This window comes from Drosophila miranda, assembly GCF_003369915.1.
Source record: "Drosophila miranda strain MSH22 chromosome Y unlocalized genomic scaffold, D.miranda_PacBio2.1 Contig_Y1_pilon, whole genome shotgun sequence".
NCBI lineage: Eukaryota > Metazoa > Arthropoda > Insecta > Diptera > Drosophilidae > Drosophila > Drosophila miranda.
The window spans coordinates 13404335-13422812 of NW_022881603.1; the positions used below are offsets into that span (position 1 = coordinate 13404335).

General features: G+C 43.0%; 1 long non-coding RNA gene across 1 annotated transcript; it reads right to left on the reverse strand.

Moving 5' to 3' along the window:
- Positions 1–1237: 1237 nt before the first annotated feature.
- LOC117191072 lies at positions 1238–2230 on the reverse strand. The gene is made up of 3 exons (XR_004473924.1): positions 2173–2230; positions 1977–2095; positions 1238–1266 (listed from the first exon to the last, which is right to left on the reverse strand). It is a non-coding gene; the product is annotated as an uncharacterized LOC117191072 (long non-coding RNA).
- Between the last annotated feature and the right edge of the window lie 16248 nt (positions 2231–18478).

Consider the following 18478-nt stretch of genomic DNA (forward strand, 5'->3'; position numbering starts at 1 on the left):
CCCCCAGGCCCCGAAAATGCAGTGCACGTGCTCGCTGGCCGGGTAAACAGACAGAGACTGAGATGCGGATATAGCGGGGGAATTATTTGAAGAGTTTTTAATTAACGCTATTAAAAAAGGAGCAGAAAAACGTTCTTTGCCATTGCCCACTGAATTGTGATAGCAATTAGAAAGGGAATGCAACTTTCAGTCGGGGCTGCAGTTTCCAAGTACGCCATTTGATTGTGCCGCGAGTTGAGGCAACAAAGTTGTACGAGTACTGCAGCTAAATGTGTCTGGTTGTCACTTCTTAAAGTCAGCAAAATGACAACCAACATTTGACCAAGGTTTTAGAAAGTTCAAGTTCAAAAGAAGTTCAAAAAGTATGAGAAGGTACGTTTCACAGCAGCTGCCGTCAAGATTGACTTCTCATGACCGGCAATCAACAGTTTAAGTGGTGTTTTAATACTCATATAATATATATAAGAAATCCCTGCCATTTGGTGACAGAGACTGCTAGATACCTCCTCGGTACTCTACAGCGCAACAGCCAAAGTAGTAGTACACAAAACACTAATCTACAGCGAGAACGTAGTATTCGAAGTTATTTCCTTGGAGCACACAAGAATACTCTTACCCATCGAATAGCAGAGGAGAAATACAATTGGCAGTGGCAGAGTTTTAATTAAAATGTACATTCAGTTTCCGAGATATGCGTTGCCCATTCATACTCATACGATATTTAATTTTGGCTTTGTAATGAGTGAAAGCAGTGGAAAGCATTGAAATTAATGTTAAAATACCTGCAAGCTGGCAGCTGGACATGAATGACGTGGATGACCAATCAAAGGATGACCAGGCATCTGCCATTTAACCCAGTGGCAATCAATAAGTCACAAACAACCACAGCATGAACCTGAATGAATATATGTGGTATATTGTGAGTGCGAACCCTAGGGGAATTTGCTTAATTAAAGGCCCAGACGTATTTACATACATATATCGGTAATGCCAGGGGCAAGCCACAAGTCCGAACAGAATGGAGAGCCTGTCCAAAGATTTACTGCTGCGTCAACAACTTTGCCAATCATTTTTTGGGGCGAAAGTATAAATGATTTACGAGACACATACATAGATGTATATATAGTAGATACATGAGTAGGTACACAGAGAGTACTTGTAGAGATGTGGTATACCCATGAGGGCCACGGCTTACCTCGTATATATCAATGCCGTGGCTGAGTGACCAGGATGTCTGTCAATGCGTTGCTTCAGCTCCTTGGGCATCTGAAAGAAGAAATCACAAATTGTAATTGGGTTTGCTTAGTTTTCCCCCTTTCCGATCATGGCGGCTAATGAACTGTACTATCTGCGTCCTCTATTCGTCTCTCCATTTTTTCCTCCACTTTTCGCTTCATTTTCATGCATTACTCGGCTGAGAGCCGCACAAATGTGCTTAATTGTGCAGCGCATTCCGTATACGCCGTGTGCGACGAACCCCATAGAGCCTGCCTAATGGAGGAACGTGCAAGTTTGTCCCATCATAAACAGGTTGCAGTGGCAGTCCACAGTCCCTAGTCTGCCACAGACGCATTGAAGAGGCAGTAGATCGAATGCAAAAATGCTGAATTCAGCAATTCATGGCCTCTAGGCACCCCTCTCCATACAGTGATGCTGTGCCAAACGTTGCGTGGCATATGGAAAGTGTGCGTTGCATTTTAATAAAACCCATCGAGGCCACTTGGGCGAGCTCTGAGGGGTGACGTCCTGGGGTTCAGTCATTTCCTGTGCGCGTGCGGTTTCTGCTCGAATGTCTTTCGATGTTCTCAAAAACTCATTCTCGGTAATGAGTTGTGCCCCCTATTGCTATTGCTATTTCTATTGTTCTTACATTTACACAAAAGATGGCAGAAACTATCGATTTAGGGATAGCTATAGGGATAGTTTGTTTTATTTCCCAAATTGGGTTCTGTGTTTATTTATGCCTTTGTACTTACGTTATGCAATGCCACAAAATCCTTGAGATCGCGCCACTTGCTCTCGTAGAGGGATCGCCGGGAGTACATGCGCTGAATGATGGCCGTCACATTACCAAAGACCACGGCATGCATCAGAGCTGGAGAGATAAATATCCACATAAATAAGTAGCATACTCTTAAGGGGAACAACAATAACATCAAGGGGAGTACATACCTCCAATAAGCATGATAATAATGGTGAAGACCTTCTCGCACGTGGTATTGGCCGAGACATTGCCGAAGCCCACCGACGTGAGGCTGGTGAAGGTGAAGTACAGGGCAGTCGAGTAGGTTTCCGCCGTCGTCAGGATGGCCACAGTGGCGTTCTTCCGTTCGGCCAGCAGCTGCAGCCACCCTGTAAAAAATACTGGTGACATTAAGTACGGAGGGGGGTAGGGAACGAAAAGAAAACTGGTTTAGTATTTAATTGGAAATTCGGCCAAACAAATTGTACTAATCAAATTGACAATGACTGGGCCTAACTTTCCGAATCCCGGCTGTCCCACAGTCCAGTCCCAATATCCCACACGACTCTCCCTGGTGGCAGTCTGTCAGTCATTCAGTTGGGAGCTCGTGCCAAATCCGGGAAAACTTCCAAGCACGGACCGGAAACGTCAAACAGAACTTTTCGTGTCTATCCGGCTGGCGCTGCGTGCTAAGTAACTGGCAATTTGTGAGAGATTTTCCCAGGCACAGATCTCCCCATGGGCCACCTCCCTCCCACACACGCTTCTGATATGAATATATACGTATTTATATGTCTGATAAAAAGCTAGAATATCATAATAAAAAGTTTCTTTACGCTCTCTCCCTCCGCAGCAAGTGTTTTCAATTACAATACATGTTGATGATTTCATTTGATTTGATGTTCTTTAAACTTTGAGCCAACAAAATACATTAGCCAGAGGTTTTGAGCTATATGAACCTACATAAATGCATACATACATATATGGGTGACAGTGTGGCGCGTGTGTGTCGCCCGTGTAGCCAGCACCCAGCAAGAGAGACACAAACTCAGTTAGCACCAACTGAAGCATCAATTTTCAACTGGCCACTAAACTAACCAAATTATGAGACATGCAAACAGGTACCAGCACCAGGGAATCGACCTTGATACTTACCAACGTTGCTCTCGGGGAACCATTCGTACTCCTTGACCGCTATCACGTACCAGATGCAGGCCAGCCAATGGGCCAGCGTGAAGGAGAACATTAGCAATGTCAGTATCATGGCCGTGTGCTGAGAGTATCGATCAATTTTTTGCAACAACCTAGCCAGGCGCAACAGTCGCGTCAATTTCACAAGATGGATGTGCGATTCCTGTCGACGGACGGTGGGCGGATATGAAAGCAGAGTTAAATCGGGAATGTTATCGTCAAGGGTTACAAACATGAGATACCTGGTATCCGGACTTATTATAACTATTTATAAACTCAATGTCCAATGCAATGAGCGGACTGGCTATTTGATCTTCATTGCTAACGTACATACACTTTCTAAATTTGATAATGTACCGATCGATTTCAAGTCTCAGAGAGAGAAATATACCCTACTGGGTATTAAGAGCGTTGTGTTTTTTCTGGAAGGTGGTTTTCTCAGAGGTTATTAAAACGTAAACGTAGTGACAAAATGGAAACATGTTTCCAACTTTTCTGTTATGAGTATATGCAGTTGATCTACGAAGGGTCCACTAAAAAACACAATTGACAACTTCCGCCAAAGGGACGAAATCAGGCAAAAAGGATGCCATCAAAAAAGATGAAAATGAAGAAGGGACCAAAAGTGGGAGTGGGGGAAGGAGTGGGTGTGGGTGTGGGAAACGGAAAGTCTAATGCAAACATAAACAAGCTTATCGGTGGGAACGTTGGCTCCCGGAGAAAACTTGGCCAAATTGAAGGCTAATGCCGTCGTTTAGTCTTACAGCGCCATAAACGGACATTTTTATTTCTTTTTGTTGATTGACGAAGCGGCATCTTTAAAATGGCATCTAAGTAATGGGGCACGGATTATGTGGCCTCTCTCTCTCTGTATTTATCTCTCTTTCTCTGGCTTGCAGCAGCAAATTCCTTAGGTGCGAAAAGGAGAAGATGACTGAAAGACCTCTTGGCGGAATATTTTTGCGGTACGACCATAGACAGATAGCTACAGCGTCGGTTCCTCTCTATTATTTGTGCAGTCTATACATCTATTTTCCTCTCTATTATTTGTGCAGTCTTTACATCTACATGCACAGAACGTGAGTTTCGGGAGTGCAAGACCACCATATTTCAGACGTACTAGTACCTACCTACGACTCTATATGCTGTCAAAAACTTGTCTCATTCTGTTCGCACATTCAATCAATAAACCAAAACCTCTTCTTGTTCCCTGCAAATTTCCCCGTACGTTTATGAAACCTACTGTACTGATGCTCAACGTGGGATTTTCTTCTGCGTAAGAGACAAAACATCAAGGGCTGTCGGGCTCTCCCCTTACCATTCTTCCACTTCCTTTTTCAATTTCTCTTTCTTTTCTTAATTTTTTGCGCCGCCTTACGCTCTCTTTGTTTACTCATTACTTTGTTTGGAAAGAGACAGCAGCAGCGGCAGAGGCATCCGCGGTACCATTAATGGTATTCCTGAATGTGACTTTGAAATGCACTTGATTTTCTTTCATTTCTGAATGAACATTTAAGCACTCTTGAAGCGTGGACATCTCCGCGCGTAACAGCCTTCTGCTGGTGTCACACGGGCCACTTGACGGTGCAGTAACTGCATCGCCTCTTGAAAGATGCAGTCATTGCATGTCAACGTCCACACAATTCGAAGCTGCCAAAAATAAGACACTGGAGGTTGCGTGGGGGGGTTAGGCGTGAGAGCGCCAAAGCACGGCAGACCTCCAGTGACCAAGAGATTCTGTAATAGATTCGGAATTCAGTGAATGTACCAAACCTGTTTTCCTCTATAATCACCTTCTTTTTCTCTACGTAGCACTTTGCACTTTCACCACACAATATAGCTTGATCTTGCTTTTTAGTCGATTCTCCGCCGACTTGCAGTTATGTAATTTGGTATGTATTATGTAACACAGGGACACGTGAACTTCCACTAGAGTTTGGCACTATTGGCACAGGCACAACCGAAGTGTTTTGGGAGAAAAATGGAGTTGATCCGCGTGTTCACCGTCGCTGTCGGCTTAAGCGGCATAGACGAGCTTTAACGGGACCCTTCCATGGAATTCGGTCTCGAGAGACGAACAAGAACATTCGAGCAATTAAAGCTCCATATTCGAAGTAGCTGTTTTAAAAGCCTTGGTGTTCGAACTAATCAAGTTGTCGCGTGATTTGAATCTGCTTTATATCTGGGAAATTATTAGGGAATTTAATCTGGGTTTGCTTCACTGGCCACTACAGTGCTGAAAAATTTATGTACTTCTCTGAAATTTAAGTCTGTCGGAGCTTAAGTAGCTTTTTACTTGAGTGCAAACTACTTTGCTAAATGTTAAATATAAATGTTTTATGCCGCACTCCACAACTTTTGAATATGCATTATGCATGTGGCCGGAACAGTTTTATGCAAATCTTTTAAGTCCATTTACCACTTGAAGCTCTGGCCATAAATGATTAATGTTAGGCATGGCCTGTGGGGCCAGTAAAGTCATGCAAATGGTAAGCCGCAAGAGGATTTTGGAGCAATTTAACCAAAAATTCGCTAAATACTTGCTTAAATTCTTGCTAAAATACTCATATTCGGAAATTCGAGTTGGACGGGATTTGATGGTGCTAAACATTCGCAGTCAAGAGTAAAAGTTAACCATCATCACATCAGTGGCAAAACTTCTGAGATAAAACCCCTACCCCTACGTTACTTTAAGTTGAAAATGCAAATCTGGCAGTAATAATTCAGAGCCTACAGGCCTCATTCATGCAGCTTATGCATTCATGAGCTGGAAAGCAGGACTAAATATTACTCACCTCGCCGTCGTACAAATCGGAGGCGTAAAGATGATCAAAGGGCAAAGCGGCGAGCAGGTCAAGGGCGAACCAGCCTCGGAAGTAATTGATGGCAATCTGCTTGGAATTCGACACGACCTCCCCTTTGCGCGAGACGAAGGTTGTGCGGAAGCTCAACAGAATATCTGCAATAAAACGACAATAAAGGTAAACGGTGAAACAATGGTAGACAAATATGTAAATGTTTATAAGCCTCGCAGCAGCAGCGGGACAAATTCAATTTCTCTTCCCTGTATGTGTGGGTGTGTGCTTGTGTGTATAGCTGCGAGTGGGGAAAAACTCACCGACTATGAAAAGCGCCTCCAGAATGACATCAGAGACCATCGTCTGGCGATCCGTCTTGGCAAAGGCTGCTTTGTAGGGCACCATTAAGGCCACATAGAAGGTGGCCAAAAGTATCACCCAATCCCAGAAACCTTTGAATACACCGTAATGGGGCAGACTAATGGGACTTTTTTATCGATTGTGTTTTGTATTCGGGAAACGGAGCCTCGGATGAATGCATAAAGTTCTGCAAAAGAAAAGTCGAAAGCCAAATCCCAGATAACATTAAAAGTGCATTTTATAAATCCGGTAGGACGATTAGTTGGCAACGAGCTCTAAATACGTTAATTGAAAAAACCCCACCTGTAACTTCATCCAGCAACAGCAACAACCCAAGCCCCGTGCCCCAAAAAATCCACATCAAAAGGTTAGATTTAATTTAACGTGAGGCGCAACAGGGCTGGCATTGTGGTTGCGAGGGCTAGCGCTAGTTGGTTCTACGGTTAATCGCCCTCCGGATTTCATACTCACATTGCCCAGCTTTGGTTTTGACACCACCCCTCTCGGGCTTGTAGTTCCCCGAGAGCTGGTACAATACCGCACGACTGCGCCGCCGTCCCATATTGCAGCCGGCAGGCACATCCAAATTGTTGCCCTCTACGGCCTCCACATCGCCATCGCTGTCCGCGGGCCCGCCCAGCCCAGGCAGGCCGCCCAGGCCCAGCATTCCGGCATTGGACCCGGCCCGGAACCGAGCGCCCAGCAGTGCAGCTGTAAGGGCAAAAACTTACTTACGCAACAAAAAATGCAAACAAAATAATCAGGATAAAGAGCGAGCATAACGTTAGTCGGGTGGGGATTGGAAATCGGAATTGGTTCGGGAGCCGTTGGGACATACGGTTGTTGGGTTTTTGGGGTTTTTATAATTACAATGATTTACCGGATCGGTGTTAAGAGAAGAAAAAACACAAAGAAAAAGAACACATATAATTGTACACATAAGACACGGTGAATTCAATTTAATTTCAAATTTAAGGCTTTCTTATTTAATTCATATGTTTTTATTTTTATTTATTATACCCGATACTCAAAATGAGTATTGGGGTATATTAGATTTGTGGTAAAAGTGGATGTGTGTAACGTCCAGAAGGAATCGATTCCGACCCCATAAAGAACATATATATATTCTTGATCAGCATCAATAGCCGAGTCGATTGAGCCATGTCTGTCTGTCCGTCCGTCCGTCTGTCCGTCCGTCCGTCTGTCCGTCTGTCCGTCCCCTTCAGCGCCTAGTGCTCAAAGACTATAAGAGCTAGAGCAACGATGTTTTGGATCCAGACTTCTGTGATATGTCACTGCTACAAAAATATTTCAAAACTTCGCCCCGCCCACTTCCGCCCCCACAAAAGACGAAAATCTGTGGCATCCACATTTTTAAAGATACGATAAAACCAAAAACGCAGAATCATAGAGAAAGACTATATGTTCTAGAGTGTAAAATCTCAACCAGATCGTATAATTATTATAGCGAGAATCAAGAAAACAATTTCATTCTTTCTCGCTCTGTCTCTCTCTAACACACTGGTTTCATGGTCTGTTTTGCCAATTGCAAAATATGAGTTCAAGGATCTCAGAACCTATATAAGCCATAGCAACCAAATTTGGTATCCACCCTCCTGTGATATCGGACCTTGACCGTTTCGTGTCCAAATTTCGCCACCCCCCCTTCCGCCCCCGCAAAGGACGAAAATCTGGGGCATCCACAAATCTCAGAGACTATTTAGGCTAGAGTAACCAAATTTGGTATCCGCACTTCTGTTAGATCTCACTATAAAACGTAGATCTCAGAATTTCGCCCCACCACCTTCCGCCCCCACAAAGGACGAAAATCTGTTGCATCCACAATATTGCACATTCGAGAAAACTAAATCACGCAAAATCATAGATAATGACCATATCTATCAGATTGCTGAATCTGGATCAGATCAGATCATTTTTGTAGCCAAAAGCAAGAAATCAATTTTCAGTGGCTACGCAGCGCCCGACGTCACGCTCAGACTGATTTTCTGTCTCTCTCGCACACACTCTTTGTAGTGTCGTTTAATATTAGCGGCGTCTGCCGGAGGAGAGCCATACTGACTAAGTATCGGGTATAAATGTAGAGTTGAGGTCTCCCCAGCAACTCACAACGTTCCCCTCGTTATACCCGATACTCAAAATGAGTATTGGGTTATATTAGATTTGTGGTAAAAGTGGATGTGTGTAACGTCCAGAAGGAATCGTTTCCGACCCCATAAAGTATATATATTCTTGATCAGCATCAATAGCCGAGTCGATTGAGCCCTGTCTGTCTGTCCGTCTGTCCGTCCGTCCGTCCGTCCGTCCGTCCGTCCGTCCCCTTCAGCGCCTAGTGCTCAAAGACTATAAGAGCTAGAGCAACGATGTTTTGGATCCAGACTTCTGTGATATGTCACTGCTACAAAAATATTTCAAAACTTCGCCCCGCCCACTTCCGCCCCCACAAAGGACGAAAATCTGTGGCATCTACATTTTTAAAGATACGATAAAACCGAAAACGCAGAATCATAGAGAAAGACTATATGTTCTAGAGTGTAAAATCTCAACCAGATCGTATAATTATTATAGCGAAAATCAAGAAAACAATTTCATTCTTTCTCGCTCTGTCTCTCTCTAACACACTGGTTTCATGGTCTGTTTTGCCAATTGCAAAATATGAGTTCAAGGATCTCAGAACCTATATAAGCCATAGCAACCAAATTTGGTATCCACACTCCTGTGATATCGGACCTTGACCGTTTCGTGTCCAAATTTCGCCACACCCCCTTCCGCCCCCGCAAAGGACGAAAATCTGGGGCATCCACAAATCTCAGAGACTATTAAGGCTAGAGTAACCAAATTTGGTATCCGCACTTCTGTTAGATCTCACTATAAAACGTAGATCTCAGAATTTCGCCACACCACCTTCCGCCCCCACAAAGGACGAAAATCTGTTGCATCCACAATATTGCACATTCGAGAAAACTTAATCACGCAAAATCATAGATAATGACCATATCTATCAGATTGCTGAATCTGGATCAGATCAGATCATTTTTGTAGCCAAAAGCAAGAAATCAATTTTCAGTGGCTACGCAGCGCCCGACGTCACGCTCAGACTGATTTTCTGTCTCTCTCGCACACACTCTTTGTAGTGTCGTTTAATACTAGCGGCGTCTGCCGGAGGAGAGCCATACTGACTAAGTATCGGGTATAAATGTAGAGTTGAGGTCTCCCCAGCAACTCACAACGTTCCCCCTCGTTATACCCGATACTCAAAATGAGTATTGGGTTATATTAGATTTGTGGTAAAAGTGGATGTGTGTAACGTCCAGAAGGAATCGTTTCCGACCCCATAAAGTATATATATTCTTGATCAGCATCAATAGCCGAGTCGATTGAGCCCTGTCTGTCTGTCCGTCTGTCCGTCCGTCCGTCCGTCCGTCCGTCCGTCCGTCCGTCCGTCCGTCCGTCTCCTTCAGCGCCTAGTGCTCAAAGACTATAAGAGCTAGAGCAACGATGTTTTGGATCCAGACTTCTGTGATATGTCACTGCTACAAGAATATTTCAAAACTTCGCCCCGCCCACTTCCGCCCCACAAAGGACGAAAATCTGTGGCATCTACATTTTTAAAGATACGATAAAACCGAAAACGCAGAATCGTAGAGGATGACTATATGTTCTAGGTCGTAAAATCTCAATCAGATCGTATAATTATTATAGCCAGAATCAAGAAAACAATTTTATTCTTTCTCGCTCTGTCTCTCTCTAACACACAGGTTTCATGTTCGGTTTTGCCAATTGCAAAATATGAGTTCAAGGATCTCAGAACCTATAAGAGCCAGTGCAACCAAATTTGGTATCCACACTCCTGTGATATCGGACCTTGACCGTTTCGTGTCCAAATTTTGCCACACCCCCTTCCGCCCCCCCAAAGGACGAAAATCTGGGGCATCCACAAATCTCAGAGACTATTAAGGCTAGAGTAACCAAATTTGGTATCCGCACTTCTGGTACATCTAACTATAAAACCTTTATCTCAGAATTTCGCCCCACCCCTTCCGCCCCCACAAAGAACGAAAATCTGTTGCATCCACAATATTGCAGATTCGAGAAAACTAAAAACGCAGAATCATAGATAACGACCATATTTATCAGATTGCTGAATCTGGATCAGATCGGATAATTTGTATAGCCAAAAGCAACAAATCAATTTGCAGTGGCTACGCAGCGCCCGACGTCACGCTCAGACTGATTTTCTGTCTCTCTCGCACTCTTTGTCGTGTCGTTTAATATTAGCGGCGTCTGCCGGAGGAGAGCCATACTGACTAAGTATCGGGTATAACTGTAGAGTTGCGGTGTCCGACATTTTGGCCGACATTGCCAGAGTGAATCAAGGCTTAACATTGAGTTGATTAGGAAAGGACTTAAGACATATGATAAAGAAATTAATTCTATAGGAAAGATATTCCTTAATATAACTGTATATGTTTATATGATTTTACATTTAAAGTCAAATTTAATTGAAGTGCAAACACAACAATGCAAGCAAAAGAAAAGAACAAGACAAAGCAAAGAGAATGTCGATGATCAAATTAATGCACGTTTATATGTGTGTGCATACGCACGCATATGTCCGAATTCTCTTCGAACGAAAGCTCGCTCTTGGCGTGTGAGTTATCACGCTCTCCCTTTCATTACGCTGCACCGCTGCTATACCCTGCTATTTCGCGGGTATGTTCGTACTCACGAATCGATGATCACATGTTGTCCACGACACAGGTCACCCTAGATTCCGATTCCTGATCTTGTATTCACATCTTCTGCACAATTTTAGCTGACATAAATTTCCACTTTAATTCCTAGGCGTTGTCGATTCCGCATCAAGGATGTTGAGTTGCATCTCGCAAGATACGCTTAGAGGGCATTCAAAAGTCGATACAGACCGTCCGTACAACGGAAACGCTGGTAATTCGAAGCGGCCAAAAATAAGACACTGGAGGTTGCGTGGGGGAGTTAGGCGTGAGAGCGCCAAAGCACGGCAGACCTCCAGTGACCAAGAGATTCTGTAATAGATTCGGAATTCAGTGAATGTACCAAACCTGCTTTCCTCTATAATCACCTTCTTTTTCTCTACGTAGCACTTTGCACTTTCACCACACAATATAGCTTGATCTTGCTTTTTAGTCGATTCTCCGCCGACTTGCAGTTATGTAATTTGGTATGTATTATGTAACACAGGGACACGTGAACTTCCACTAGAGTTTGGCACTATTGGCACAGGCACAACCGAAGTGTTTTGGGAGAAAAAGTGAATTGATCCGCGTGTTCACCGTCGCTGTCGGCTTAAGCGGCATAGACGAGCTTTAACGGGACCCTTCCATGGAATTCGGTCTCGAGAGACGAAAAAGAACATTCGAGCAATTAAAGCTCCATATTCGAAGTAGCTGTTTTTAAAGCCTTGGTGTTCGAACTAATCAAGTTGTCGCGTGATTTGAATCTGCTTTATATCTGGGAAATTATTAGGGAATTTAATCTGGGTTTGCTTCACTGGCCACTACAGTGCTGAAAAATTTATGTACTTCTCTGAAATTTAAGTCTGTCGGAGCTTAAGTAGCTTTTTACTTGAGTGCAAACTACTTTGCTAAATGTTAAATATAAATGTTTTATGCCGCACTCCACAACTTTTGAATATGCATTATGCATGTGGCCGGAACAGTTTTATGCAAATCTTTTAAGTCCATTTACCACTTGAAGCTCTGGCCATAAATGATTAATGTTAGGCATGGCCTGTGGGGCCAGTAAAGTCATGCAAATGGTAAGCCGCAAGAGGATTTTGGAGCAATTTAACCAAAAATTCGCTAAATACTTGCTTAAATTCTTGCTAAAATACTCATATTCGGAAATTCGAGTTGGACGGGATTTGATGGTGCTAAACATTCGCAGTCAAGAGTAAAAGTTAACAATCATCACATCAGTGGCAAAACTTCTGAGATAAAACCCCTACCCCTAAGTTACTTTAAGTTGAAAATGCAAATCTGGCAGTAATAATTCAGAGCCTACAGTCCTCATTCATGCAGCTTATGCATTCATGAGCTGGAAAGCAGGACTAAATATTACTCACCTCGCCGTCGTACAAATCGGAGGCGTAAAGATGATCAAAGGGCAAAGCGGCGAGCAGGTCAAGGGCGAACCAGCCTCGGAAGTAATTGATGGCAATCTGCTTGGAATTCGACAAGACCTCCCCTTTGCGCGAGACGAAGGTTGTGCGGAAGCTCAACAGAATATTTGCAATAAAACGACAATAAAGGTAAACGGTGACATCAGAGACCATCGTCTGGCGATCCGTCTTGGCAAAGGCTGCATTGTAGGGCACCATTAAGGCCACATAGAAGGTGGCCAAAAGTATCACCCAATCCCAGAAACCTTTGAATACACCGTAATGGGGCAGAATCAAGCGTGACTTTTTTATCGATTGTGTTTTGTATTCGGGAAACGGAGCCTCGGATGAATGCATAAAGTTCTGCAAAAGAAAAGTCGAAAGCCAAATCCCAGATAACATTTAAAGTGCATTTTATAAATCCGGCAGGACGATTAGTTGGCAACGAGCTCTAAATACGTTAATTGAAAAAACCCCACCTGTAACTTCATCCAGCAACAGCAACAACCCAAGCCCGTGCCCCAAAAAATCCACATCAAAAGGTTAGATTTAATTTAACGTGAGGCGCAACAGGGCTGGCATTGTGGTTGCGAGGGCTAGTGCTAGTTGGTTCTACGGTTAATCGCCCTCCGGATTTCATACTCACATTGCCCAGCTTTGGTTTTGACACCACCCCTCTCGGGCTTGTAGTTCCCGAGAGCTGGTACAATACCGCACGACTGCGCCGCCGTCCCATATTGCAGCCGGCAGGCACATCCAAATTGTTGCCCTCTACGGCCTCCACATCGCCATCGCTGTCCGCGGGCCCGCCCAGCCCAGGCAGGCCGCCCAGGCCCAGCATTCCGGCATTGGACCCGGCCCGGAACCGAGCGCCCAGCAGTGCAGCTGTAAGGGCAAAAACTTACTTACGCAACAAAAAATGCAAACAAAATAATCAGGATAAAGAGCGAGCATAACGTTAGTCGGGTGGGGATTGGAAATCGGAATTGGTTCGGGAGCCGTTGGGACATACGGTTGTTGGGTTTTTGGGGTTTTTATAATTACAATGATTTACCGGATCGGTGTTAAGAGAAGAAAAAACACAAAGAAAAAGAACACATATAATTGTACACATAAGACACGGTGAATTCAATTTAATTTCAAATTTAAGGCTTTCTTATTTAATTCATATGTTTTTATTTTTATTTATTATACCCGATACTCAAAATGAGTATTGGGGTATATTAGATTTGTGGTAAAAGTGGATGTGTGTAACGTCCAGAAGGAATCGTTTCCGACCCCATAAAGTACATATATATATTCTTGATCAGCATCAATAGCCGAGTCGATTGAGCCATGTCTGTCTGTCCGTCCGTCCGTCTGTCCGTCCGTCCGTCTGTCCGTCCCCTTCAGCGCCTAGTGCTCAAAGACTATAAGAGCTAGAGCAACGATGTTTTGGATCCAGACTTCTGTGATATGTCACTGTTACAAAAATATTTCAAAACTTCGCCCCGCCCACTTCCGCCCCCACAAAGGACGAAAATCTGTGGCATCCACATTTTTAAAGATACGATAAAACCAAAAACGCAGAATCATAGAGAAAGACTATATGTTCTAGAGTGTAAAATCTCAACCAGATCGTATAATTATTATAGCGAGAATCAAGAAAACAATTTCATTCTTTCTCGCTCTGTCTCTCTCTAACACACTGGTTTCATGGTCTGTTTTGCCAATTGCAAAATATGAGTTCAAGGATCTCAGAACCTATATAAGCCATAGCAACCAAATTTGGTATCCACACTCCTGTGATATCGGACCTTGACCGTTTCGTGTCCAAATTTTGCCCCACCCCCTTCCGCCCCCGCAAAGGACGAAAATCTGGGGCATCCACAAATCTCAGAGACTATTAAGGCTAGAGTAACCAAATTTGGTATCCGCACTTCTGTTAGATCTCACTATAAAACGTAGATCTCAGAATTTCGCCCCACCACCTTCCGCCCCCACAAAGGACGAAAATCTGTTGCATCCACAATATTGCACATTCGAGAAAACTAAATCACGCAAAATCATAGATAATGACCATATCTATCAGATTGCTGAATCTGGATCAGATCAGATCATTTTTGTAGCCAAAAGCAAGAAATCAATTTTCAGTGGCTACGCAGCGCCCGACGTCACGCTCAGACTGATTTTCTGTCTCTCTCGCACACACTCTTTGTAGTGTCGTTTAATATTAGCGGCGTCTGCCGGAGGAGAGCCATACTGACTAAGTATCGGGTATAAATGTAGAGTTGAGGTCTCCCCAGCAACTCACAACGTTCCCCCTCGTTATACCCGATACTCAAAATGAGTATTGGGTTATATTAGATTTGTGGTAAAAGTGGATGTGTGTAACGTCCAGAAGGAATCGTTTCCGACCCCATAAAGTATATATATTCTTGATCAGCATCAATAGCCGAGTCGATTGAGCCCTGTCTGTCTGTCCGTCCGTCCGTCCGTCCGTCCGTCCGTCCGTCCCCTTCAGCGCCTAGTGCTCAAAGACTATAAGAGCTAGAGCAACGATGTTTTGGATCCAGACTTCTGTGATATGTCACTGCTACAAAAATATTTGAGAACTTCGCCCCGCCCACTTCCGCCCCCACAAAGGACGAAAATCTGTGGCATCTACATTTTTAAAGATACGATAAAACCGAAAACGCAGAATCGTAGAGGATGACTATATGTTCTAGGTCGTAAAATCTCAATCAGATCGTATAATTATTATAGCCAGAATCAAGAAAACAATTTTATTCTTTCTCGCTCTGTCTCTCTCTAACACACAGGTTTCATGTTCGGTTTTGCCAATTGCAAAATATGAGTTCAAGGATCTCAGAACCTATAAGAGCCAGTGCAACCAAATTTGGTATCCACACTCCTGTGATATCGGACCTTGACCGTTTCGTGTCCAAATTTTGCCACACCCCCTTCCGCCCCCGCAAAGGACGAAAATCTGGGGCATCCACAAATCTCAGAGACTATTAAGGCTAGAGTAACCAAATTTGGTATCCGCACTTCTGGTACATCTAACTATAAAACGTTTATCTCAGAATTTCGCCCCACCCCCTTCCGCCCCCACAAAGAACGAAAATCTGTTGCATCCACAATATTGCAGATTCGAGAAAACTAAAAACGCAGAATCATAGATAACGACCATATTTATCAGATTGCTGAATCTGGATCAGATCGGATAATTTGTATAGCCAAAAGCAACAAATCAATTTGCAGTGGCTACGCAGCGCCCGACGTCACGCTCAGACTGATTTTCTGTCTCTCTCGCACTCTTTGTCGTGTCGTTTAATATTAGCGGCGTCTGCCGGAGGAGAGCCATACTGACTAAGTATCGGGTATAACTGTAGAGTTGCGGTGTCCGACATTTTGGCCGACATTGCCAGAGTGAATCAAGGCTTAACATTGAGTTGATTAGGAAAGGACTTAAGACATATGATAAAGAAATTAATTCTATAGGAAAGATATTCCTTAATATAACTGTATATGTTTATATGATTTTACATTTAAAGTCAAATTTAATTGAAGTGCAAACACAACAATGCAAGCAAAAGAAAAGAACAAGACAAAGCAAAGAGAATGTCGATGATCAAATTAATGCACGTTTATATGTGTGTGCATACGCACGCATATGTCCGAATTCTCTTCGAACGAAAGCTCGCTCTTGGCGTGTGAGTTATCACGCTCTCCCTTTCATTACGCTGCACCGCTGCTATACCCTGCTATTTCGCGGGTATGTTCGTACTCACGAATCGATGATCACATGTTGTCCACGACACAGGTCACCCTAGATTCCGATTCCTGATCTTGTATTCACATCTTCTGCACAATTTTAGCTGACATAAATTTCCACTTTATTTCCTAGGCGTTGTCGATTCCGCATCAAGGATGTTGAGTTGCATCTCGCAAGATACGCTTAGAGGGCATTCAAAAGTCGATACAGACCGTCCGTACAACGGAAGCGCTGGTAATTCGAAGCGGCCAAAAATAAGACACTGGAGGTTGCGTGGGGGGGTTAGGCGTGAGAGCGCCAAAGCACGGCAGACCTCCAGTGACCAAGAGATTCTGTAATAGATTCGGAATTCAGTGAATGTACCAAACCTGCTTTCCTCTATAATCACCTTCTTTTTCTCTACGTAGTCGCTTTTTAGTCGATTCTCCGCCGACTTGCAGTTATGTAATTTGGTATGTATTATGTAATACAGGGACACGTGAACTTCCACTAGAGTTGTAGTGGCCAGTTGTGACTCTAAAACTCCAGAGAACAGCTTGGGAACATAACATTAACTCTGCTCTTTACAAAAACAAGATAAGAGATCAATTACAAGAGAGCAGTAGTTAAAGCTTCCATTGAAGAGCTTAATGTCTAATTTAGAGAAGCAGCGTGGATCTGTGGGAGTTATGTTTTAAAGCTTTACTATAAATCATACGATTACTCCGTTAGTCGTGGAAGCTATGTGTAAGCTTTGCTTAGCATCGTACGATTACTCCGTTATCTAGGGAAGCAAGGTGTAAGCTTTGTCTAGAATCGTACGATTACCCCGTTGGTTGTGGAAGGTAAAGTTCCGATCGTAAGGGCTAATGCAAGTAATAGAACTTCTGGCTAGATCATTGCTATAGTGAAGCTGTGCGAATTCGGATGTGTCTTTTTATACAAATATATAGATCCAAGTGAATTTGAAAACGTTGTGCAATCAAACACGAGCCAAGTAAATTGAAGTTCTGGTGGACTACATTATTCCTTTTGGATTAAGAAAAAATAAAAGGTATTTGGACCTTACAATAGTGACAAAGCTTTAACAGTCTCGTATCATAGGGCTGGAAATCTTTCTACGTTCGACACTGGGAAAGAAAAAACCAATTGACCCCCCCTCCAAGAACGAGGCCGTCAAAGTCCATCGATTTCTTAGTAGATCTGGGAAAGACCTCGGATTTCCCAGGAACCAGCATCTACATAAACCAACGATAACTACAACCAAATAAACCAGAAAGAGCCGTCCGAAGATATACTAGAGTGAAACCCGAAGTTATGTGGAGGCATACTTGAGCTGAAGTACATTTTGGAGTAAGACGAGAAGAATGGTTTTCTTGCAAATTCGGAGAAACTAATATGCCGCACTCGTCACCCTTCTCGCTTATGAATTAAGCGCGCGGCTAAGGCTTTCGCATGTAGTTCTTCGCAATGTGTGGAGTGGCTCTCAAACTGTGAAAATAAAACATTATTCTGCGGCGATCCACACTGCCGTTTAATAGTCGTCGTGTGAAAATGTACCAAAGTATTAGTTTTGAGTCTCGTCATGAGATTTTCCATTTATTAAAGATTAGGCTACGCACTAACTATTTTTTTATTGTCTAGATTTAAAAAGAAAAAAAAAAACCAATAAAGTATATAATTACCCATAATTAGAAATTAGCGCAAATGAAAACCACATTTTTTTAAGATCCGCCGTTGAGTGGCAAATCGTCGTCGTACGGGTAAGGAAATGGAAAGAAAATCGGTGTTTCATTCGAATTAGAAGTGAAGACCTGTATATTCATAATTTTTCTCCCTTCCTCAGAATATGTTCCTACGTCGCGCCTTGAGCTCAACGGACACGCCGGATAATTCGTATAAAGTATGAGTGAGTTACGAAACTTCCTTAAACGGAATTCTCGAGTATTTTCGAAATATATATCTGTCTTATAAAACTTCTATTCCGGTATATAAAACAACCATATCCGTGCCATAATTTAAAGCGGATCGGCTACTAATTTTTCTTTCACGTTTGCCTTCTAGTTATATAATTATCATATTTTTCTCTTCTTTCCAATTTAATTTCTTTTACGCCATATTCTCTACACATAAGTCCTATATACATATATACATATAACTAGGTATAACTGGATCCTATTTCCTCCTTCTTTATTTAATTACTTTATGCTAAGTTTATACTTATCTGGAAAACCATGAAGTCCAAACCCTTAAATTTTGAATTATTAAATAAT